Source organism: Ptiloglossa arizonensis, chromosome 5, assembly GCF_051014685.1.
Source record: "Ptiloglossa arizonensis isolate GNS036 chromosome 5, iyPtiAriz1_principal, whole genome shotgun sequence".
Lineage (NCBI taxonomy): Eukaryota > Metazoa > Arthropoda > Insecta > Hymenoptera > Colletidae > Ptiloglossa > Ptiloglossa arizonensis.
Window position 1 is genome coordinate 24,855,033 of NC_135052.1, and position 26,542 is coordinate 24,881,574.

At 36.2% G+C, this 26,542-nt stretch overlaps 1 long non-coding RNA gene across 1 annotated transcript; it reads right to left on the reverse strand.

The window, feature by feature from the left end:
- Positions 1 to 22,077: 22,077 nt before the first annotated feature.
- On the reverse strand, positions 22,078 to 25,412 carry LOC143147028 (uncharacterized). Its single transcript, XR_012992155.1, has 2 exons — positions 24,900 to 25,412; positions 22,078 to 24,824 (listed from the first exon to the last, which is right to left on the reverse strand). It is a non-coding gene; the product is annotated as an uncharacterized LOC143147028 (long non-coding RNA).
- Positions 25,413 to 26,542: the final 1,130 nt, after the last annotated feature.

Here is a 26,542-nt window from a genome sequence, read left to right on the forward strand (position 1 = left end):
TTGTAAATACTGAGAATAATTTAAATATTATTGAAATAACTTCTAATAAATTAATAAAATTTATACTTTAGATACAAATGTACCAAAATATTTTTTTAAATACCGAGAGTAATTTAAATATTATTGAAATAACTTCTGATAAATTAATAAAATTTATACTTTAGATACAAATGTACCAAAATATTTTTTTAAATACCGAGAGTAATTTAAATATTATTGAAATAACTTCTGATAAATTAATAAAATTTGCACTTCAGATACAAATTTACCAAAATTTTCTCCATCGAAATCGATAGATTATTATTGTCGCGCGACGAATGAATTTTCATTGGTTGCAGGATGTTCGAAACCGTGTTTCGAGAAGTCTCGATATCGAGGCACGCGGAAACCGAGTTCAGAGTCCAGGATGGCTGGAAACCTCGAGCTGGAATTTATTCTAAAATCGATATAACGCCCAGTCTCCATGCGGGCGAGGCTGTGCCCTGCCGGCGCAGCGAGAAACGAGCATGTCAAGTGCAACTGGCAGCTAATTAGCATTGCATCTGTATTTATGGAAAATCAATGTCTACGTGCGGCCAGCTGGAGATGCAATCGTCCGCGCAGACTCTCCGGTACCCGAGATCCACGATAAGCGCCATTGGGCCGAAGCGGACCGACAGGATCCATCGGCCATATTGGAACTGACTCGCGCTTTTCGAGTTATTTATCGTCCGCCATGTTGCCCCCTCTTTGTCACCAATTGAAGAAAATTGTTAATTTTTGAAACGCAATAAAACCACCGTTGCTTTTGAATTTTTGATTATTTCAATAAAAAACCGTGATCGATTATTTTCTTTTTTAAATTGTAAATTATTACAGACGGAATCAAAATTGTTAATTTTTGAAACCTGTGTTGCAATAAAGCGACCGTTGCTTTTGAATTTTTGATTATTTCAATAAAAAAAACTGTGATCGATTATTTTCTTTTTTCAATTGTAAATTATTACAGACAGAATCAAAATTGTTAATTTTTAAAGTTTATGTTGCAATAAAGCGACCGTTACTTTTGAATTTTTGATTATTTCAATAAAAAAAACTGTGATCGATTATTTTCTTTTTTAAATTGTAGATTATTACAGATGAAACAAAAAATGTTAATTTTTAAAATTTATGTTGCAATAAAGCGACCGTTACTTTTGAATTTTTGATTATTTCAATAGAAAACCGTGATCGATTATTTACTTTTTTAAATTGTAGATTATTACAGATCGAATAAAAATTGTTAATTTTTGAATCCTATGCCGCAAAAAAGCACAAAGTATTTTAATACACCTAGAAGCTACTTAAATAAACAAAGGAGAACTTGTAACTCTGAGAACAATACAAAGATGGCGTCTCGATGGACAGAAATTAATTTCTGTTATTACGAAAACAGTAACTATTAATTTTTCAGAACGAAAATAATCTAACCGCACTTTTTCAATTAACGATACATTGTTATCGTTCGATGATTAATTATTTTCAGTTTCACGGTATCAGGCACCATACCTGGTGATATCGAAAATAGTTTCTGATTTTAAAAATCGTTCGTAGACAACGACCACCGAGGTCGTATTTAAAAAAAGAACGCGAGGTGTGTAAATTACGAGTTGAATCGTTATCGGTGAGGAGTATTCCAACGACACGACGATTGTTGTGTTTTGAATTTTATCACCGAGGTGTTTCTGGAGTGAAAGAAAAATGGCGGGCGGAGACAAGTCGCAGAGCCAACCTTAGCCACTCTGGCGCCCTGTGTGAAAAAATTGAACAGATCTCCCCCCTCCCACCCACTCCACCAATCTCCCTCGAAACACTTACGCTCGGACGATTCCACTGCGAGGCTGAAATCATAAAGAGCTTCCAACTGTATAGCCACCGAACGACCACACACGTTACAACCTGTCGTTCATCAAACCTGCAGTACACCAGGTTTTATGGAAGCGTCGTGATGCCACCCGGCACGACCACACCGTATGACAAGTTGGACAATCACCCTAACACACCGTGAGTTTGGCCTAACCCAGACCTAACTCAGGTCGAACACAGACTTGACCCAGACCTAACTTAGTTCTAACCCAGACCTAACCTAGACCTAACTCAGTTCTAACATAAACCTAACCTGAACCTAACTCAGTTCTAACACAGACTTGACCCAGACCTAACTCAGTTCTAACATAGACCTAACCTAGACCTAACTCAGTTGTAACACAGGCTTGACCCAGACCTAATTCAGTTCTAACATAGACCTAACTCAGTTTTATTCAGACCTAACCCAAACCTAACTCAGTTTTAAGACAGACCTGACTCAGTTCTAACACAGACCTAACTCAGTTCTAACATACACCTAACAGAATCCTATCTCAGTTCTAACCCAGGCCTAACACAGTCCTAACACAGTCCTAAGATAGATCTAATGATAAGTTGGACAACAACAACCCTATACACTGTGAGGTTGTTTTTATTGCTATGTTTGTGTGGAAAGCTAAGTGGTTTGAAGGTTAGGTATCGAATGGATTATAGATTTACGAGGATGTTCTTTTAAATAGATTCAAGGAGGTGACCTAAGACAGATCTAACGGTAAGTTGGACAACAACAACCCTACACACTGTGAGGTTGTTATTATTGGCATGTTTGTATGGAAAGATATGGAATGGTTTGAAGGTTATGTATTAGGTTATAGATTTAAGGGAATATTCTTGAAGATAGGTGACCTAACCAAGACCTAATAACTAGTTGGACAATAACCCTAGATACTGTGAGGTTGTTTTTATTGGCATGTTTGTATGGAAAGATATGGAATGGTTTGAAGGTTATGTATCTATTAGGTTATAGATTCAAAGGAACATTCTTGAAGATAGATTTAAGAAAGTTACCTAACTTAGACATAATGACTAGTTGGACAACAACCCTATACACTTTTTATTGGTATATTTGTATGGAAAGGTATGGAATGGTTTGAAGGTTATGTATCTATTATGTTGTAGATTTAAGGGAATATTCTTGAAGATGGATTTAAGAAGGTGACCTAACCCAGACCTAACAATTGAACAACAACTTTACACACTGTGATATTGTTTTTATTGATATGTTTGTATTGAAAGTTGAGTTTGAAGTTTATGTTCCGATTTGATTATAGATTTAAGAGGGTATTCTTGCCCAGAATTTTTAAAAAATTGATTTCTTTTTGTATTACTATCTCTTGAAGTATAATGTCGTCGAAAAGATGTCTGTCACAGGACTTGTTTGGATTCATAATATTTGCAAAGTTACAGCCGTTTGAAGAGCACAACTAGCAGTTGTAGCGAACTGATAAGCAACGAACTATAAACGTGTTTTTCTCAAAAGCCCATTTCTGAAATTGGTGTGCACAATATCTGAAGTTATACTTCACCGATTAACTTCAAATTTGCACAGAACCTTCAACAGACGTGCGGTTATCGCATGCAGTATGGGTTTTTAAAAAATGTTTATTCTTTCATATACTTTTAATATGTTAAAAGTTCAAGGGACCGAAAAAAACGATTACTGTTTCTTTTCTTTCTTATTGCATACAATCTTGGTACAATAAAGTACTGTAACCGCACGATACGTGTTACTTTGGCCACAGCACGGTACTATCGGATATATAAATTAGCAAACAAGGAATAAAACATCGTATCTATTTTAAATCTCCAGAGCAATTGCGAAACAGGTTGTTAGTTATCCGCAAGACAACTAACAGTTGATCATTTACTTATGATGCTCCATTTACTCAGTGGAACATCAGTAGAACATAATAAGTGATTAAGAACTATAAAAGTATTATTCTTTTTCCGTTTAATGTATACAATCTTGATATAATGAAGTACTATTATTTTCTTCTCTTTTTAATGTATACAGTCTTGATACGATAAAGTACTATTATTATTTTCTTTCCTTTTTAATATATACAACCTTGGTACAATAAAGATATATACTTATTATTTTTTACCTCTTTTATGTATACAATCGTGGCATACTAGAAACGTATTATTATTATTGTTACTGTCGTAACATATCGTACGATAACTCGTAACGTTATTGGTCCCCCTATAATAGTAACGTTCGTACTCAGTTAGTTCGTTTAGAAGATTTAAACAGTAACCATCGAACGGAAAGAGAAATGTTGAAATTTAACTAAAAACAGGGAAAAGAAGCCAAGTGTAGAGAAAGATTGATTATTTCGATCGCGGCTCGATTTCTCAATAAATTTCGAAGACAAATTTTTAACGATAAAGAGCAAATAAATATTGTAAATAACTCTCGTATGGGAACAAACGTCCGAACAGGTAAACATAATTTCCTTTTCTTTTTTTAAATCGATTATTATTATCATCATCGTTACTATTATTATTGTTTTCATTCTTATAATAATTATTTTTTATTACTGTTATTATTATTTTATTATAGTTATTGTAGTTTTAATTGTAGTCGTAGTCATAGTCATAGTTGTGTCTGTAGTCGTAGTCGTAGTCGTAGTTGTAGTTGTAGTTGTAGTTGTAGCTGCAGCTGTGGCTGTAGTTGTTGTAACTGTAGCTGTGGCTGTAGTTGTTGTAACTGTAGCTGTAGCTGTAGTTGTAATAGTTGTAGTCGTAGTCGTAATTGTGGTTGTAGTTGTAGTCGTAGTCGTAGCTGTAGCTGTAGCTGTAGTTGTAATTGTAGTCGTAGTCGTAGTCGTAGTCGTAGCCGTAGTCGTAGTCGTAGTCGTAGTCGTAGTCGTAGTCGTAGTTGTAGTCGTAGTCGTAGTCGTAGTCGTAGTCGTAGTCGTAGTCGTAGTCGTAGTCGTAGTCGTAGTCGTAGTCGTAGTCGTAGTCGTAGTCGTAGTCGTAGTCGTAGTCGTAGTTGTAGTTGTAGTTGTAGTTGTAGTTGTAGTTGTAGTTGTAGTTGTAGTTGTAGTTGTAGTTGTAGTTGTAGTTGTAGTTGTAGTTGTAGTTGTAGTTGCAGTTGCAGTTCTAGCTGTAGCTGTAGCTGTAGCTGTAGCTGTAGCTGTAGTTGTAGTTGTAGTTGTAGTTGTAGTTGTAGTTGTAGTTGTAGTTGTAGTTGTAGTTGTAGTTGTAGTTGTAGTTGTAGTTGCAGTTGTAGTTCTAGCTGTAGCTGTAGCTGTAGCTGTAGCTGTAGCTTCAGTTATTGCTGGTGGTGTTCAATTTACGACTCTATTACACTCAATTCTACATTTTTCACCTCCCACGAAATTACATCACCATTTTTCGTTCCTTTCTAACGCACGCAATCCTAATACAATAGAGACGTATTATTATCACCATTATTATTCTCACTATTCGATTTCATTGACCTCGAACGATTTTCCACAGGCGCGTTCAAGATCGGTGTCGATAAGTTAACGGCGTTATCTCGATGCTATCCGATCGTGGCTCGCAATCGGTCGCCACAGCGAGCCGATGAACGATAAGGACGTCGCTAATTGCCCGTCAGTTGCTTTTAATTGCTCGCGAACACGTTGCATTAACGGTCACGCGTAACGGTTAACGATCACGGTTAGCCAGGCTACCTGTATATCGTTTGGCAAACTTTTCGATTATCCACGGGGACGACTCGAATTACGCACGAATCACTGGCACCACGGTTAAACAATTTCATCGAGTGGATAGGCGCAGCTGAATCAATTCCGCGAGACGATAAGCGTGTAAGCTTGCCTGCGAACGACTTCATTCGCCACTTTTCTGTCGCGATTTAATTTACTCACGGCGCGGAAACGAACCGATGGCCGATTCTTTACACAGCGGAGCCACATTTCGATATTTTTGTAACGCAACCACGGCTAAAAATAATTCTCTGCCCGTCACTACGTCTTGTGGTCGCTTCGATCATCATCGTGTATATGTGTATATATACGATATATATAAATATGTATATATATTTTTTTTTTATAGAAAAATGACGCAAAGGAACAATTTTATTAAAGTTACAAGATAGTCTTTCGATTTAGAGTACTAGAAAAAGATGTTCCTTTGGAGAGTTTACTGATATTTTTTTTTTCTTTCTATTTTTTAAGTTTTATTTGTTTAGCAAAGGAGTACACTACGTAGGTAAAATTGCAGTGTTTCTTTTAAAAGTTTCGATGAATTTTTTCGTCAATTTTTATAAATTCATTGGTAAAAAATGACTGTGAAGTATTTTTGTTGCAATCTCACGATCTTTCGATTTAGAATATTTGAAAAAAGTGTTTTTTGAGAAGTTTATTGATATTCTTTTGATTTAAAAATTTGTAAGTTTTGTTTGTTAATTAAAGCGGCAAATTATGTGGGTGTAATGGAAGATGTTCTTTTAAAATTTCTCGAGCTTGTCAATTTTTGTAAATTGAAAAATTGACCTCTGAGAGGTGTTAATCAACACGGTGAAGTTTTAATAAAATTCTATTCATTTTTACACGAAACCATTATGGGAACTTAAATCGTGCAGTGTTGTGTTCACGCTGCACTCATGGGAGACAATTAATTTGTCAATTATATTTGCTTATATACGACTTTGATCATTTTTTCAAATAATGTTTTCCATTTCCAATAAAAAATTTAAAAGTTCAAGTCAATCCAACTTCATCTCAAATAAATTTTTGTAGTTTCCTTATTCATGGAATGAGAAAGATATGTCCCGATTGAGAAACTTTCCCTTTCTAACAAAAAACAATTAAATTAATTCGCGAAACAGTGTCTCTCGAAGAAATTCTTTTAAACATTCTTTTATTTATAGCGTGACAAACGTATCCCTTAAGAGACTTGGACAATTATTTAAAATAACACCCGGTGTCTGCTCTTCCTAACAAACAAACAAACAAAAATTAAATTCGTGAAACAATTTCCCTCGAATAAATTCTCTTTAAAGATTCATTTATTTATACCGTGACAAATGTGTACCTTGAGAAACTTGGACAATTTTTTAAAAATAGCACGCGATCTCTCCAACGAAAAAAAGAAAAAAAAAAAATTAAATTCGCGAAACAGTTCTTCCCCAAAAAAAAATTCTTTTATTTATGCCGTGACGAATGTATCCCTGGAGAAATTTGGACAATTTTTTCAAATAACTCCCAGCGTCTCCCCCCTTACCGTGAAAGAGAAAATTGAATTAATTCGCGGCGTGGTTTTTTTCTGGAATAAATTCTTGAAAAAGTATCCTTTCGTTCGTGGAATGGCGGAGGCACGGTGCCCCCTTAATCGCGATGAAATTGCAGTTTGAAATCACGATCCGATCCGCGCTGGTTACGAGTAATGAGGAGCAACGAAGAGAGACGCGTCCGCGTCTAGAATTTCGGGACAATCCTCGGTAATTACCCCGAAAAGACGTATCCAGAGGGGCCAGGACCGTGCTCGTCAGGCCTGGCCCCCCTCCCGTGGACAGCCGGTTATAAATGGTCGGTCGTGAAAGTTGTGCACGTCGCGCGAGACCGACGGAGGGAACGAGAGGATACCAGCCGATTCGATGAGAGACGAGGGAGCGCTCGAACGGTCCGTGCACTTCGTTACGGTAGGCAAAAAACCACTGGGACACACTGCGACAGCCACTTGCATCTCGCTGGCCCCGAAGAAACTGTCCCCGCACTTTCGGTAGCTACCAGCGCTCCACGCACCCTCTCGCGTATTCTCAAACGACTCGACGTACAATTTTATTCGAATAAAAGTAACTCGCAGTGACGTTCACTAGGTCGTACAGTTGGATCCATTTTTAGTAGAAATAAATACCAATTGAAAGCAAATACTTCGATCGTGAATTTTTATTGGAATTTAATTAAAGAAATTTTTACATATTCGAACGTATAATCGGATCAATTTTTATTAGAAATAAATACCAATTGAAAGCAAATACTTTGATCGTGAATTTTTATTGGAATTTAATTAAAGAAATTTTTACGTATTCGAACGTATAATCGGATCAATTTTTATTAGAAATAAATACCAATCGGGGGCAAATACTTTGATCGTGAATTTTTATTGGAATTTAATCGAAGAAATTTTTACGTATTCGAACGTATAATCGGATAAATTTTTAATCGAAATTTAATCGAGAATTTTTATTACGATATAATCAAATAGATTTTCATTTATTTTTATAAATTTTGTTAATCTTTGTTTCAGACCGTATTGGATTGTTTGAAGCTAGAAATTAATACCAATTGGAAGCAAACGCTTTGATCGAGAATATTTATTGCAATATAATCGAATAAATTTTTACTTATTTAATGTGAAATTTTCTATCAATTTATGATTTCGAGTTTGATTTTTATTCCATTGTTATGGAGTAGGAAGTGATTTCAAACAAAAAAATTTGGTTAATTTGTCTCCAACTGCAGCAAATACTGCAGAGAATCTTTAAATAAGTACCAATTGGAATTACCATATTTTGACGAAGAATTTTTATTACACTTGAATCGAATCAAAATGTGTTTATCTTTTATTTCTTAATCAAATAAAAATTTTGTTCATTTTTTTCTCCAATCACAGTAAATACATTGAAGCTCGAAATAAACACAAATTGGAGCCAATCTTTGACGAAAAATTTATATTTTATCAATATTGAATAGAAAATTGTTAATGTTTCATTTTTTATTCGAAAATTTTTACCCAGACAAAAATTTTTCCATTTCTCTCCTCAACCACAGAAAATATTCTGAATCCAGGAATAAAAACCAATCGCAGTAAACAGTAAAAAAAATTTCAATAAGAGTTTCAAAATTGATTAGATAATGTTTTCGAAAGATGTACTTTTCGATAGCATTTGATTCATGTTACATGAGCAATAATCATCTACGTCAATGCGATACTAAAAATATAACATAAAATTTCCAAATACATCTTTTGCGTTCCTATTGTCAATAGTAATTTATCATTGATGCAAACATTTTGATAACATCAACGATTCCAACCTGTAGACATCGATTCAGCTCGAAAAAATACATAAAAAACATAAAATAAATTTTCCTCCACGAGGCTCGGTTGCCGAGAAAATCGTCTTAGAAAAATTTTGGGGCGACAATCTTCCATTTTGATTTTCTCGGAAACGGGGCCTCGTAGGAAAAAAATTCATAGCACATTTTCAACGTATTTTTTCCCAACGAATCACCTCTGCATAGTTTCCATATAGCTTATCACGCTTTTAATACACTGTACCACGTGTGCTCAAAACATCATTGCAAATATTTTAATAATATTAAATTATTGGACGACTCCAACGTCAAGACGTCAATTCAGCTCGAAAAAATACATAAAAAACATAAAATAAATTTTCTTCCACGAGGCTTGGTTGCCGAGAAAATCGTCTTAGAAAAAGTTTTGGGGCGACAATCTTTTATTTTGATTTTCTCGGAAACGGGGCCTCGTAAGAAAAAAATTCATAGCACATTTTCGACGTATTTTTTCCCAACAAATCACCTCTGCATAGTTTCCATATCGCTTATTACGCTTTTAATACACTGTACCACGTGTGCTCAAAACATCATTGCAAATATTTTAATAATATTAAAATATTGGACGACTCCAACGTGAAGACGTCGATTCAGCTCGAAAAAATACATAAAAAACATAAAATAAATTTTCTTCCACGAGGCTTGGTTGCCGAGAAAATCGTCTTAGAAAAAGTTTTGGGGCGACAATCTTTTATTTTGATTTTCTCGGAAACGGGGCCTCGTAGGAAAAAAATTCATAGCACATTTTCGACGTATTTTTTCCCAACAAATCACCTCTGCATAGTTTCCATATCGCTTATTACGCTTTTAATACACTGTACCACGTGTGCTCAAAACATCATTGCAAATATTTTAATAATATTAAAATATTGGACGACTCCAACGTGAAGACGTCGATTCAGCTCGAAAAAATACATAAAAAACATAAAATAAATTTTCCTCCACGAGGCTCGGTTGCCGAGAAAATCGACTAGGAAAAGTTTTGGGGCGACAATCTTTTATTTTGATTTTCTCGGAAACGGGGCCTCGTAGGAAAAAAATTCATAGCACATTTTCGACGTATTTTTTCCCAACGAATCGCCTCCATGTGTCTTCAATGCCGCTTATCGCGCGTTCAACGCGCCACGTGCGCTCGAAAAGGTTTCGAGTCCGTCACTACACGCTTTGGCTTACGGTTTCTCGATTCGTTCCCTACACTTCTCTCACGCCTGGTATCGTACATCATAAATCATCCCAATGCCTCCCGGTGTCGTATTTCCATATCCATATGCTGGCCCTGCTATCGAACGCTTTTCTTCGATTTACACCTTCGAACGCGATAACGGTGGCAATTTCGACGATCTCGTTTCGTACGTGCAGTCTTCTTTCTTTCTTTTTTTTTTTCTTTTGTTTTTGAACAAAACGATTAAATCTTTTTGTTCGTTCACGACGGGGCCGGAAACGATTTCGAAATATTTTCAACGAACATCGTGTTTACGGAGCGATGGCGGCTACGTGTGCATCGGTTGCTCGACAGCATCCGGACGAGATCTATCACGTGAGGTGTTCGAGATACATAAACGATCGGAGACGGTTCCGTTGTCTCTGATACATTATGTAACCTTTTTCCAAACGAGAGCTGCTGCAGTCCCGAGGCCTTCGATTTCATGAATACCGGATCCTCATCTGCAATGTGTCTCTGGGAATCGAGATCGAGGACTCGGGTACCGACGTTAATCCTTTACGACCCGATGCACCGATAACTTCGTCATCCGAAAAATCGAGCACAGGGGTAGGGGGAGGGGGGAACGTTCTACAATGTAACGATTCAGGATTGGAATTTTTTTTTTTTTTGAGTAAAAAAGAGGACTGCTGGAATTTTTTTGGAGAGATAGAAAAAATAGTACTTAGTGTTGTTAAAGGTAATACTTGAGCCTTGGTTTTTTATTCGAAAAATTTTGGAAAATATTCTCCTTTTTTGTCATGGATGCCTAAAGTTTGTACATTAATTGTTCTTGAAAAATCTATTTGCAAATTTTGAGAAAGTAATTTTTTTTTACAAGAAGAAAATATTAAGAGATCACCGATGATACTTTTTGTTATTTTCAATTATAGAGATCACTCTAACTACATTGAAAATGATACATCTAAACATCGATCTAACTTTCTCTAATTTTATTTTATTTTATTTTATTGAGAAAGTAATAAGGTTAAGTTTAAAAGTAAAAGAAGCCCAACTTTTCCTCGTTTGGTCATTTTATTTTATTCTGTGTTATTTTTTGAAAAAGTTTCGTTGCAAAACTAAAGAAAAATTAAAAAAAAGTTACACACGTGTTAAATTAAAAAAAAAAAATACTCGATCGTCGAACTTTCTCAATTCCATCATTTAATTTTCTTTCTTGGGCAGAAATTTGTTTATACCAATACTCGGTTCAAAAATAAAAATAAAAAAATCTTCACGGAAGAATGGACTAGAAATAAAAAATACTCGTCCAACTTTCTCAATTCTAATCATTTAATTTTCTTCCTTTGGCAGAAATTTTTTTATACCAATGCTCGGTTGAAAAATAAAAATAAAAAAATCTTCACGGAAGAATGGACTAGAAATAAAAAATACTCGTCCAACTTTCTCAATTCTAATCATTTAATTTTCTTTCTTTGGCAGAAATTTTTTTATACCAATACTCGGTTGAAAAATAAAAATAAAAAAATCCTCACGGAAGAATCGACTAGAAATAAAAAATACTCGATCGTCCAACTTTCTCAATTCTATCATTTAATTTTCTTTCTTTGACAGAAATTTTTTTATACCAATGCTCGGTTGAAAAATAAAAATAAAAAAATTCTCACGGAAGAATCGACTAGAAACAAAAAATCTTTCTCAATTCTATCACTTAGTTTTCATTCTTTGGTAGAAATTTTTTTATACCAATACTCGGTTGAAAAATAAAAATAAAAAAATCTTCACGGAAGAATCGAGTCGTAAAGAGAATACTCGATCCACGACCTCGACGAATTTTTAATTTTCACGAGTCGCACCCGACGCCCTCCTTTTCCTCGTAATTCCACGTTAGTGATCAATAACGGGATCTTCGTCGATCGCGCGACTACAGAAATAAATACCCATTCGAAAACTCAAAGTAACACCGACGATACGTTCGTCTCTCCGATAGATAGATTCTACCGTCTACTTCAAGGCGAGTATCGAAAGGCAAACAAGATAACAGAAAGAAAAAAAAAAAAAGAAGGGGACCATCGATATTCTCCCACGTCCTGGGACTATCGTGCAGTGTTATCTGAGGCCGAGGAAGACGGAAAAACCCTGCGTGTTTCAGGGTAGATCATCCGTTGACTCTCGAGGACGCATGATCATCGATCAGGCCCCAAAACCTCGCGTTAACTATCGTCGTATCTCGTCAAGAGCGCTATCTGAACGCCGCTGATATTTGCGAAACGTCTCCTCAAAGATACGAGCATCAAGGAGAGGGAAACCGAAAGAAAAGATTTTTGGGGAATTTTTTTCTGGCGCTATAAAACGTCCAATATAAATATCCCGCGGATACGTTAAAAGTACACGCTTTGGGTAATATTTTAGATAATTTTCATAAAAAAATGTTAGTGTATTTGGAAAATATAAAATATTCTCCGTATCGAGCTATACAGATTTCTTGGTCGCGGAGTGGGGGTCGATTACTTCGGTTCTGATGATCAGAATTAAACAAAATTTGAATTCTTCAAAAGTGCACGAATACCGTCATCGTTACGCCAATGGATTTTTTTAAACACCGATTTGTTTAGAAACGCCATGATTTTGAGAAGAAATTGAATTTTGTGGAAAAAGTTGACTGTTTTTGAAGGTTTTTTTTTTAACTATTGAAGAGAGAAAAAATCTACGAGTACTATGTTAGAGAATGTTATTGTATATTACGAATGTACGATTCAAATTTGAAGAAAATCGGACGAGTGGTTTTCGAAACAATTTTTTTCAAATATTTACCGGTTGGGAAAAATCTGTTTCGAAATAAACGCGTTTAGGGCACGTTGCACAATAAGTGTTACATCTTGGCTAATATTTTTAATTTCGTAGTGTTCTCAAAAATGTTAATTTAAAACAAAAATGTAAAAAGAAAAAATCGTCTTTTTGTAAAGTTCTTAAAATATTAAATTTGAAAAGAAAAATTTGACTTTCTTTTGAATTTCGTAGTGTTCTGAAAATATTAAATTTAAGAAAGAATCTAAAAAGAAAAGGTCGACATTTTTTTTTAATTTCGTAGTGTTCTTAAAATGTTAAATTTAAAAAAAAAAATGTAAAAAGAAAAAGTCGACTTTTGCTTTTGAATTTCGTAGTGTTCTGAAAATATTAATTTTAAAAAAGAATCTAAAAAGAAAAGGTCGACATTTTTTTAAATTTCGTAGTGTTCTTAAAATGTTAAATTGAAAAAAAAAATGTAAAAAGAAAAAGTCGACTTTTGCTTTTGAATTTCGTAGTGTTCTGAAAATATTAATTTTAAAAAAGAATCTAAAAAGAAAAGGTCGACATTTTTTTTAAATTTCGTAGTGTTCTTAAAATGTTAAATTAAAAAAAAAAAAAATGTGAAAAGGAAAAGTTGACATTTCTTTACTTGTGAATCGATGAAACGATTGTAGATTGTTCGTTCCAGTTTGCTGGAACACGAATTCATCCGAGCAAACAGGAGACATGTTTAAATAGAACATTCGGGCCAGCGCGGTTTATTTGTTCGTTTGTTTGTCGGACGCCCGATAAGCGGCTTTAGATTACCGAATACCAAGTAGCAGAATTAATTAGACGATCTACGTCGAGGAAGTTCGTTAAAGTGTAACGACATCCTCCTCCTATTTCTTCGTGCCCTCGCTTTTGAATATTTAAATAATTCGTGATAACACTTTTACACACAGAATAACGAGTAAAGTTGATTTATGTAAAAAAAGCAGGCTAAGCATAATTAAGAATGAATTCATGGGCAGATAAGTAATAACACTTCGAACTTATTACACAGAATGGTGAACTCGACGCGACGTTGTTTCGTGTATCGTGGTAATTGTTAATAATTGTAGACTCCGTTTGGTAAAATATTTTTTTTTATACAGCACTCGATGCTTTATCGAAATTTCGAAAGAAGTATCGGGTATACCGTTTAGAAAATTTAATCTCGATAAGAAAAAGTGAATATTTTTCTCTGCAAATTATTTTCGAATAATTCGAGGCCGTCCAGCAGTGTCGCGTCTAGAAATTGCAGAGCCCGGGGTAACTAGAAATTTCGGGGCCCAAAGATTTCATTTTACGATAAAATTATTGAAAAATTTTCAAGTGTTGACCATAACGGTGTGCAACGTACTCTGAGAATCTATATTTGTTTAATAATCTGCATTTTGCAACACATCTCGATTCCGTCGACATGGTTTCTAAATTAAATTTTCCAATAAGAGAATGATTATAATCTTGAAAGTGTATTAAAGAAGAATTTGAATGCTGAGTACGATTACGTTGACTTATTTTTTATAAAATGTGGAAGTAACCAACAAAATGTCCAGAGCTCGTTTGCCCGCTTATAAGAGCACCTACTGCTCTCAACTTAAGTACCATAACCCGCTTACAAGTAACGCGACCAACTCTGTATACTTTCACGTGCAGGAAATAAATAAACGTTGGAAATTCGTTAGAAAACAAAGAAAAAGAATGTTTAAGGTTGTTTAACCGTTCCAAAGCCAAGTGCAACTTAGGTACCGTACCCCGCATACAAGAAACACGACCAACTCTGTATACTTCCACATGCAGTGAATAAATAAACGTTGGAAATTCGTTAGAAAACAAAGAAAAAGAATGTTTAAGGATTGTTTAACCGTTCCAAAGCCAAGTGCGACTTAGGTACCGTACCCCGCATACAAGAAACACGACCCATTCTGTATACTTCCACGTGCAGGAAATAAATAAACCTTGGAAATTCGTTAGAAAACAAAGAAAAAAATGTTTAAGGATTGTTTAACCGTTCCAAAGCCAAGTGCGACTTAGGTACCGTACCCCGCATACAAGAAACACGACCCATTCTGTATACTTCCACGTGCAGGAAATAAATAAACCTTGGAAATTCGTTAGAAAACAAAGAAAAAAATGTTTAGGGATCGTTTAACCGTCCCAAAGCCAATCGGCTTCGGTTCTCGAGCGCGTCCGCTCGCTTCTGCTAGCAGTCGCTCGCGTTTCCCCGCTTTTTCGTCGTCCGCGGACTTGATTTACACGAAACAAGTGTCACGGTTGGATATATTTAGACGTGGCGTCGTCAGGGACCGATTTCGTTGTTCCTCGCAGTGTATCATGCCAGAAAAGAAAGTTTCCAAAAGGAACGACCATCCACCCGTGTTCCTCGCCCCCTGTCCCCCCTGCCCCCTGACGACGAAACCACCATGTCCATTGTCGAGGGATGAATCCTCCTCCAAACACCAACTTTCCAGCGATAAACACCACTGTTCCTCGCGTGTTAATTGTCTCTTTCTGGTTGACTCTCAACGAAGAAATCTGTACACAAGGTACCCCATTTTTTCCGTAAATGGAACCCCCCTTGAATTTTCTAGGAGGGGGCTTCCTTGAAAACCATAGATAGGTATCTCGAAGGGTTCCTTTAATTACGTTTATTTAACATTGGTTTTTCAAAAATGGGATTTTATATTTTTATAGCCCCCCCTGCCCCCCGCCTCTCCCTGTGTAAGTGTCTTTTTATACATTATAACTTGGTGAAGAGAGTGAAGGGCATTGAAATAAATATACGAGGAGAGGTTATGGGGTACTTTCACCTTTTGACCTTCGACCCATTTTATCTTCATGGGGAACCCCATTTTTTTCGTAAATGGAACCCCCCTTGAATTTTCTAGGAGGGGGCTTCCTTGAAGACCATAGATAGGTATCTCGAAGGGTTGCTTTAATTACGTTTATTTCACATTGGTTTTTCGAAAATGGGATTTTATATTTTCACAGCCCCCCCCCCCCCCCTGTGTAAGTGTCTTTTTACACATTATAACTTGGTGAAGAGGGTGAAGGGCGTTGAAATGAATATACGAGGAGAGGTTATGGGGTACTTTCACCTTTTGACCTTCGACCCATTTTATCTTCATGGGGAACCCCACTTTTTCCGAAAGTGGACCCCTCTTTGAATTTTCTAGTAGGGTGTTCCTTGAAGACCATAAATAGATGTCTTGAAGGGTTCATTTAATTGTGTTTTTTAAAGATATTTTTCGGAAAAGGAACTTTGTATTTTTACAGAGATCTAATCCCCCCCCCCCCGTGTAAGTGTGACTTATTCACGAACATTGTGTCATAGTGTACAGACACTACGTCATCCTAAACTTTGAGTTCCTTTTGGGATCTTTCTGAACTTTACTTTATCTTATCACTTTTTCTTCTACTTCCCACTTTTTTTACAAAAAATTGTATTTTATTATATTGGAAGGGGGGACTCGAGTAAAATGTTAAAATTTATATTGGGTTAGAATTTATCAGTTTTTCACGAAGTAATAAATGTTTCTCTTCATGTACCTTTCTATCGACTTTTTCTTCAATATTTATATTTTGTCAGATAAGGACCCTGCTACTCCTAAATAAATTAATATTAGAGACGATAGTGATATTCGTCCAGTTTTTAAACATTCTAAATTGATTCAATTCTGACCATTAGCACTAAAAAAAATCCATTCGATTAAGAAATTTATCTAGAAGACTTTCATATAATAAATTTTCTATATATATTACTATTTACTGCCATTTTTTATTATGGTAATTGCCAAAAATATTATTTTTATTTTCTAAATAAAATCTCTATTCGTTAAAAGGTGATTATTGGTAAAGGTAAAACTTAAGATTTATGAAAAATTAAAGACAATCAGTTGTTTATTTAAAATTCAAATATCTAATCGCCATTATCTTTCTATCTGAACATTTTCCTTTTACTCCTAAGTTAAAATGTAAAATATATTACAAAGGCTATCATTTCTGTATCCGTGTAACTCGTTATTGTATTTTATTCAATCTAAACACTTTTTCACTCCCAAAGATAAAATATAAAATACATTATAAAATGTACACTCAAAGACTACCATTTCTCTATCCACGAAAATACCTAATCGCTACCGTTGTCTCTCGTTCGATCTAAATAGGCCATTTTACCCCCGGAGATAAAATCGTTCGAAGGTCAAAAGGTGAAAGTACGCCATAACCTCTCATCGTATATTTATTTCAACGCTCTACCCCCACTCCGCCAAGTTATTCGGACATCAACGATCTCGACGAAGCCCTTTCATCCCGCGAAATTTGACTAAATTCCGTCACTGTATAAATCTCGTCCCCTTCCACGCGAGCAAAAAGAAAACAATGAATACCACCGTGTAGCCCGGCCAAACGCGTATTTTCTCAAAACACCAAGTGGGAAAAGAAAAGAGAGAGAGTGAGAGAGAGAGAGAGAAAAAAAAACACACTGCAGCCGCGTTGCAACGCCGCGGAAATAAATCGTCGCGCTCCCCTTTCGCGAGTAGAGAGAGAGAGATCATTTGTCTCGTATTTTAGCACGGTTTTTTTCGAACGTCGGCTCGGACGACGCATAAATAAGCTTCTGTCGCGCGATTCGCCGCAATCGGCGACAAGGAAGGCGGTCCTCCGGTCGCTCAATTTTTCCAACAACGGCTGAAACGATCGATGAGAAGCGACAGGTTCACGTCGCGGTAAATACCCGCTTACAAGACCGATTAACGTCATCGAGACCGAGCAGTAACCGAATCGATCGATTCTTAACGAGGTTCGCGCGAAAAGAACCACGAGAAAAGAAAAAAAAAAGAAAAAAGAAGAAGAAGAATTCCGAAGTTAATCGTCGTTTCTTTCCAGAGGGACAGCGCGTACCTTTTGAGAAAAGTTGATACTTGTTGAGTCGTAACCATTTCGGCGGTCCGGTATTTCATACTCTCTTCGTCGAGTGTGTATAGAGTGTATTACAACACATGGATTTATTTATATGGGGAGCAGAGAATACGAGAACTCGAAAGTAATCTTAAATTCGTCGATTTTTTAAATTTCGTCCTTCCACGGTAGGTATTCTATAATTTGAACACTCTACTCGTTCTACTCACTCCACTAGCTCTACTCAGTCTACTCAGTCTACTCAGTCTACTCACTCTACTCACTCCACTAGCTCTACTCACTCTACTCACTCCACTAGCTCTACTCACTCTACTCACTCTACTAACTCTACTCATTCTATTCAGTCTACTCACTCTACTCATTCCACTCACTCTACTTACTATTTCTATTCATTCTTCTCACTCTACTCACTTTATTCAATCTACTCTTAATCCAAAATTAATCGTCGTTTTTTCCCAGAAGCACAGTGGGAACCTTTGTCGCAAAAATATGATTTATGACCGAAATATGATTTCTAGAGACTGTTCACGGGGTAACTATAGTCAATTTTTGGTATTTCTTTTTATTGGAATTTTATGTACATACAAATGACAGGGTTTTTTAAATTTTTGAACAAAGAAAGATTTTTGAAGAAAGAGTAATTTGTATGCGCAACAAATTTTGTAAAAAAAATAATGAAACCTGACAGAGTTATCCTACAGACAGTCTTCAGAAAGTTTCGAACAAAAAATGTTTATGGTTTCGCGCGATAAATTTATCGTTTTAAGATCTTCGAACGTGGACTTGCGTTTATCATTGTCTTGAGATCTTCGAACGTGAACTTACATTTAACTACTTATTCCTGAGCCATAGTTGGTACCTTCCTGTGCTTCGTACTCCCTCGAGAATGGGAGGTACCCTTGCAAAAATATGTACCCCTTTAATTATTCCTCTATACGAGTCGTTGTAATTCGATCGGGAAAATTGTTAATAAAAATTTTAAGATGGCCAAATTTCCTCGAGAATTTGTGGTCGATTTTTAAAAACGACAACCGGTGAAATTGTTATTAAAAATTTCAAGATGGCCAAATCTGGTCAATTTTTAAAAATGACAACCGGTCAAATTGTTAATCAAAGTTTCAAGATGGCCAAATTTTCTCGAAAGTGGTCAATTTTGAAAAATAACAACCGGTGAAATTATTAATAAATATCTCTAATTGGCCGCATCTCTTCGAAAGGTAGTCGATAGCTAAAAAAATTAACAAATGATAAAATTATTAATAAAAATTTCAACATGACCAAATCTTCTCGAAAGTGGTCAATTTTGAAAAATAACAACCGGTAAAATTATTAATAAAAATTTCAAGATGACCAAATCTTCTCGAAAGTGGTCAATTTTGAAAAATAACAACCGGTGAAATTATTAATAAAAATTTCAAGATAGCCAAATATCTTCGAAAGGCAATCGATTATTTAAAAAAATAACAACCGTGAGGATTGTTAATAAAAATTTTGAATTGGCCAATTCTGCTCGAAAGGTGGTCGATTTAAAAAAAAAACAACAACCAGTAGGGTGCAAGGAAAAACGTAGACACGGAGATCGGTGGCTAGCCCGGAGACGGTTGAGGGTTGTTGCCATGCGAGGGGTGGAACTCGCGCAGGAACGACCGCGCCCTGGCCATAGTAATTGATTGAGCCGCGCCCTGCGAGGGTGTTAGCGCGCGATAGCGACGACTTCGTAGCTTCCCCCGGGCTCTTGGACAACAGCCCCGAGCCAAGACTAATTTTTACACCGCTGTATTATTAAGCGAATTCGGGGTAATATGGTCACTGCGGGGAATATAACCACTAATCTTCGAATACTTTGAATATCGCGATAGGGGAATCCTTTCGTCCCCATTTTTACGCCTGTCGTAACTGTTTATAACGCTACAACACCCGACGATACCTACGTTGTTTTTTTTTCATTATATCTCGTTACATTTTTGCGTTTGTTTATTGTATTTTCTTTTAATCTTATCAAACTCCAATTTAAAAATAACAATAGTAATTATTATTTTACATGTATGTTAATATTTAGTAAGTGTATGCTTTAAAATTGGGAAAGGTAAAATATTAATAAAATAATAAATGCAGGAGGTAAAATTATTATTATAAAATAATACTTGTATTATAACGAAGAAAGTAATATTTGTATTATTGTGAAGAAAGTATTATTTGTATTATTGTGAAGAAAGTATTATTTGTATTATTATTAAAAAAATAAAACTATTATTGTTATTATGAGGAAAGTCAAATTATTATTATTATGAGGAAAGTAAAAGTATTATTATTATGGGAAAAATAAAATTATTATTATGAGGAAAGTAAAAGTATTATTATTACGGGAAAAGTAAAATTATTATTATTTATTAAAATTTATTATTTATTTAAAATTAAGTATACGTTTGGCATAAAAACGTAACTTGAAAATAATATAATAGGAGGGCAATAAAAAAATAAGAGAAGAAGAAAAGAAGAAAAATCTGATACTTTCAATGTTTTCCAAGGCAGAATTAGTTGCTTTTGTAACTACAATACTCACATGTTTTATGCGTCCATAAAAATATTAGAGGGTTCTAGGTGAGACTTTTATAGTATACAGGATACTATAACAGGGGTTGAACAAGTATTTCTGACCTTGACAATTATATCTCCATCGGACAAATAGATTCTCACTTAGTGAATTATCACAATCTAGGGTAACAACTCCTTTGAGATTAATATTGATTGGTCAACATTGTCGAATGAAGTCATTAAAAATAATATCAATCTACACGTTCGAAATCGATCATCAAATGAATTCTTCTATGATAATTAAGTGCACGAAATTATTATAAAATACAGGATACACCTCAACAATTTAAATTACAGTAATTTCTGGTCACGAAATTATTACGGTGTGCATTAATCACCTAATCGATTTAAAATACAATAATTTCTGATCGCTAAAAAACCGTAGGTTAGTGACAACTTTTAACCACTAAAGTGTTGTAAAATAAACGAATGAACTTTTCAATTTTAATTAATTTACAATATAATAATTCCAAAGCGTTAAGAACTGTTTGAAAAACATTTGCATATTCACTTATTAATTAACGGTTAGGGTTAGGTCTGGGTTAAGTTTAGGTTAAGTTTGAGATGGATCTAGGTTAGGTCTGGATTAAGTTTGAGTTAAGTTTGAGTTGGGTCTAGGTTAGGTCTGAGTTAGGTCTGGGTTAAGTTTAGGTTAAGTTTGGGTTAAGTCTAGGTTAGGTCTGAGTTAAATTTGGATTAAGTTTGAGTTGGGCCTAGGTTAGGTCTGAGTTAAGTTTAATTTAAGTTTGTGTTGGGTCTAGGTTAGGTCTGAATTAAGTTTGGGTTAGGTCTGTATTAGGTCTTATTCATTAACAGTTTGGCAACCTTCTACAAATTAAGCTTTCGACAAATACGTCCTTCACTGGACCGCTTATTTCTATAGTTTCGCATAACGAAGCTCCGGGAAAACGAAAGAAATAGTTTCACGGTAAGTGTTTACCATGCATCAACCACGAATGCATAATCTTTCTTTACTTAGGACGCGAGGACTCGTGGCAAACATTTTTTTTCCACTCTGGCAAATACTTTTTATCGTAATTATACATTTTATCTACATTTTCGGTCACGTTATCTAACGACACACAGTTATAGTTCGGGTCAAAACACAATGTTCGATCGGAGCCTGTCTCCGCCTATCTAAAAACTATCGTATAGTTCGATAAGAGTGAAACGAGACTTTGGCTCCAATTTCGTCTTGCGTTGGCCAGATACAAATAGAATTTTATTCAAATAATAGACGACGAATAAAAACTCAATACTAGATTTATTTATTATTTATTTACCACGTTTGTAAGATCGTTAAATTTATTTGGATAAATTTTTATCCTTTATTTTCAGTCGTGAAATTAAAATTATCGAACAAATAACTCGGTAAATATTTATTAGGCGTATGAATTAATTCTCGACTTTTTTCAAGTAAATTTAACGTCTATTTATCAATAATTCAATTATACTTGAAACTTTAAAATAATCCAGGTTAGATGCTATAATATTTTACGATTTCTTTAAAAAAGTATGGCGATTTCGAGTGTGGATCTAATCCAGGAATGCTTTACTAACCTCGATGGAAATCATCGTACTGCTGTTTAAGGTTATGTCAGTTATAGAGTCAATCTTTTTTAAGGTTATGTCGGTTATAGAATCAGTCTGTTTTAAGGTTATGTCGGTTATAGAGTCAGGTTTTTAAAGTTATGTCTGTAATAGAATCAGGTAGTTTAAGTTAATATGTCGTTTATTTTAAGGTTATGTCAGTTACAGAGTAAGGTCCTGCAGCTTTAAAATTAATCTTACATGTACACTTGAAGCTTTAGCAAAATAGGGAAGGAATTTATTTTAAATAAATACTGCAATTAAATTAACTCAACTAACCTCGTTTAGCATAAATACATTTTTGAATTCTTTACAAAATGTCACAGTAATTAATAAATGCACGTCCCCGGACAATTTGCCCCATTTTCCTAGGACTAAGGGCGGTGCTGTCTCTGACGTTAGCATTTGTAGACAATAGATGCCCACGATAAGTTCTTTTTCAAATTAAGCTATAAAACTCCTATCGAGGTCATTAGCAGCATGCACATCGCTGTGCGTGCTAACATTACAGGGACAAACTAGAGACAAACTTGGAACTACCACAGCTCAGAGTTGACAACTGTTTAAATAATGATACGTTTCAAAGGTGCAAACAATGAACCTTCAGAAATTGATGAATGATAAATAAAGTGGAAACAATTGCTTAATCATCTTCGAAAACCACCCAGCAATAATTTAACAGCCTTTGGATCAAGATTGAAACTTGAATGTCTTCCTCGATCGGTCGTCCATGTTCTCTTCTCAATCCAAAGTAAATAAGGAAGGATTGTTCGATCCAGTTCGATGGATCGAGTGTGGCTCGTACCCGTCTCTATAAACCTACACAAGATCAGGGCAAAATGGGCGACCTACACATGAGGACGTTGTTATATGCCAACACTTGGCCAGCCAGAGCCTAGAGTAACGATGAAGGTGCTGACGATGGCAGTGGTAGTGCAGTCTGAAGAGTGGTGGTGGTGATGGCGATATTATAGGTGGATGCGAGGGTTGTGGTGGTGGACCGTCACGCCACATAGTGTGATAGTGGCGCATTAAACGACCAACCCCCGGCCAGCACCCTTGGCCCAACCTACGAGAGCCCTGGCCAACGAGGGGCAGCCAGCCTCGCCAAGAAATCGTGAAACCGGTAGCCAGATCCGAAATCCAGATTGAAATACGGATCTCCAGCACCTAGGCCTAGGAAACGGGAAGTCCTCCAATCGTAAATTAATAAAACGACCATCGAGGCTGGTGTTGGACGACCAGTGTCTTTGGTCACCCGAGGGGCCAATCGATGATGACTTTGCTCTGGTATCTATTTCATGGAAATGACAGACTTTCCGTTTAAAAAGTTTCCTAGTTTAAAATATTGAAGATTGTAACCTATTTCTACAGTCCAGTAATTCGTACTCTCTTCGTCAAGCGTGTACTATTGTGTATAGAGTGTGTTACAACACGTGGTGTCTAATTAGATGGGGAGCAGAGGATACAAGAACTCGAAAGTGATTCTTTTTAAATTCTTCGTCTGCATAGATTTCGATTCGTCGATTGTTGAACTTCGTCGGTGTCCAATTACTTGAACACTCCACTCACTCCACTCACTCTGGTTACTCTACTCACTCTAATCATTCTACTCACTCTACTCACTCTATTCATTCTACTCACTCTACTCACTCTATTCACTTTAGTCACTTTACTTACTCTTTCTATTCACTCTACTCACTCTACTCGCTCTACTCACTCCACTTACTCTTTCTATTCACTTTGCTCACTCTACTCACTCTACTCACTACTAGATTTTATTCACTCTATTCACTTTAGTCACTTTACTTACACTTTCTATTCACCCTGCTCACTTTATTTACTCTTTCTATTCATTCCACTCACTCTACTTGCTCCATTTACTCCTTCTATTCACTCTCTCACTTTATTTACCCTTTCTATTCACTCTACTCGCTCTACTCGCTCCACTTACACTTTCTATTCACTTTACTCACTCTTTCCATTCACTTTACTCACTGTACTTATTCTTTCTACTCACTCTACTGACTCTACTCTCGCTCTACTCGCTCCACTTACACTTTCTATTCACTCTGCCCACTCTACTCACTCCACTTACTCTTTCTATTCACTCTGCCCACTCTACTCACTCCACTTACCCTTTCTATTCACTCTGCTCACTCTACTCACTCTATTCAGTTTTACCATTCACTCTGCTCACTCTACTCGCTCTACTCAGTTTTTCCATTCACTCTGCTCACTCTACTGACTCGATTCACTCGACTCTAGCAATTCTAATTCGCAGTAGACACTTCACATCCTCCGTGGTGAACTCGATGTATACCATTTGTGAATATGTTGACGAATCCTGATTCCTCGTGCGTTCTTCTTTCCATAGCGTGTTACAAGCACACACCTCCCCCCCGTCGAGACACCCAGGTTATTCACGATCACCTAGAACAACCGCGAGCCACACGCTAGCACGATCGAAACCATTGTGGGAGTAGTTAATTCGTAAACAACAAACGAGGCTTGTTAGCGCCTCGAATGTTGGCCCGTCTTCGCGACAACAACCGGCACGCACACTTTTCCACGGTTTTCGTTTCTAAAAGCCCCGTAATTGCCCGGGAAAAATATCCTCGAAGGTGAATGAGTCACTTGACGGATAATGGAGGGCCCCTTTCCCAGGTAGACCCTTTCAAGTGTAGGAATTCCAAAGGGTCCTCAAACCTGACCAACAAAGCTACACGACTTCTGATCCTGGTCCTTTCGAGTGCCTCTTCCAAACGTTTGTAATCTTCTTAACCTGGAAACTTTAACCTGGAACGTTAGACGTTCAATTGATTGCACAACAATTTGCAACGAATGTCAAACAACTGGACACGAACTTGCACGACAGATTGAAGGGCAATCTCGTCACCGGACCGATGTGACTGGAGATCAAAGACAATTTAAATGCTCATCCGGATGAAAATTTGGAGCAATTAATACAAAAATAATCTCTTTATGTGTTATTTGTCCGATGGAAATTAAAATCGAAATTTAAATAAACGGATACTCGTTGTTATCGTTAATACAAATTCTGCCTAACTCGTACTGCGTACGAATTTCGAGAAATTTCAGAGTTCTCGCCTTGGCCCCTTTGTATTTAATTTATTTATCAAAATCATTTGCATTCGTTCGCTACGACATATTGTATGCAGATCGACTCAAAATCTATCACAAGGTCGAATAAATAACTCGATATCTCGCGCGTACGATCTTGCAAATCTCGTTGCAGGAAGAGCTGCACGTCGTTGAACACATTTGAATACAACGATGTGCATTTTTCTCAGAAGAAACGTTTCGTCGTTTAATAACGATACATATTAATGTTACGTTTATCGCCTTCTCTAAAAATCTTGCAAACATAGAATAATGTACTCTGTTTTGGGTGTTTGGAACACTGTTCTTCCACATTCAAATCTCTGTCATGTATATGCTTCTTTGCAAACTATCCACTATCGTCTACTCATCTTACGTGTTGCTTCATCTAACTTAAATAAATTCATTGCAAAGATTCCATGTTAACAATTCGATTCTCACGATTCTTAATCAATTTATCCTAGCACAACATAATGCAGTTACATTTGACTCGACGTTTGCACTCGAAGTTCTCAATAATCATACTGGCCTGAAATTGTCAATCTCTTGACCACTTCATCTAGAACTGTTACACCACGAAAAGAAGATGTAAACAATTGCGTAGATCGTATGTAGAAATTCGTCATCCTACTTTGGTTTGTTTTTCTCAGTCACCAGTTTTGCACACTGTCGATCGTGTTCGTATTGTATTTATTATGTCTACTTGTACAGAGACATGGAATAAACAACAATCATCATATTTCGAAAGAATGTCGACGACAAACGTTGTTTTTGGCACGTGCACGTGGCCTTCTAGACGCCAGATAGTACATCGAATCAAACGAGTGCGAGATGTGGAGCAAACGAGAGCGTGTGCAAGAAGATCGCGTGGCGAACTGAATAGCTAATAGCCTGATTGGAATCTGGAGAGTGAGAGGATTAGTGGGACGAGAAAAAGAGGTGAAGATCGAACGCGAAAGTATGCAAATGAGGGGAGGACGTATCGGGAGTCGCGCAACACGTCTCGAAAAATTCGCGAGATTGTGTTGCAACGAGCATCGTCGAGCTGTTACGAGAGGATAGCTCCAGAATCTGGTGGACTAATGACGAGACGAGACGAAACGTTCCAACGAAGTCACGGAGGTATTTCGCGAGCTTTCTTGTCTTCTCGGGGTGTTTGTGAGGAAGTGAGGGATTCGAAAGGTTTGGAATCACTTTGAATTTGGTTCGGAGCGTTGGAGCATCCGGAAAGTTTTAAATACCTTGAGAGTCTTGAAAGTCTTGAAAGTTTTGAAAGTTTTGAAAATCTTGAAAGTCTTGTAAATCTTGGAAATCTTGAAAGTCTTGAAAACTTTAAACATCTTGAAAACAATCTTGAAAGTCTTGAAAGTCTTGCAAATCTTGAAAG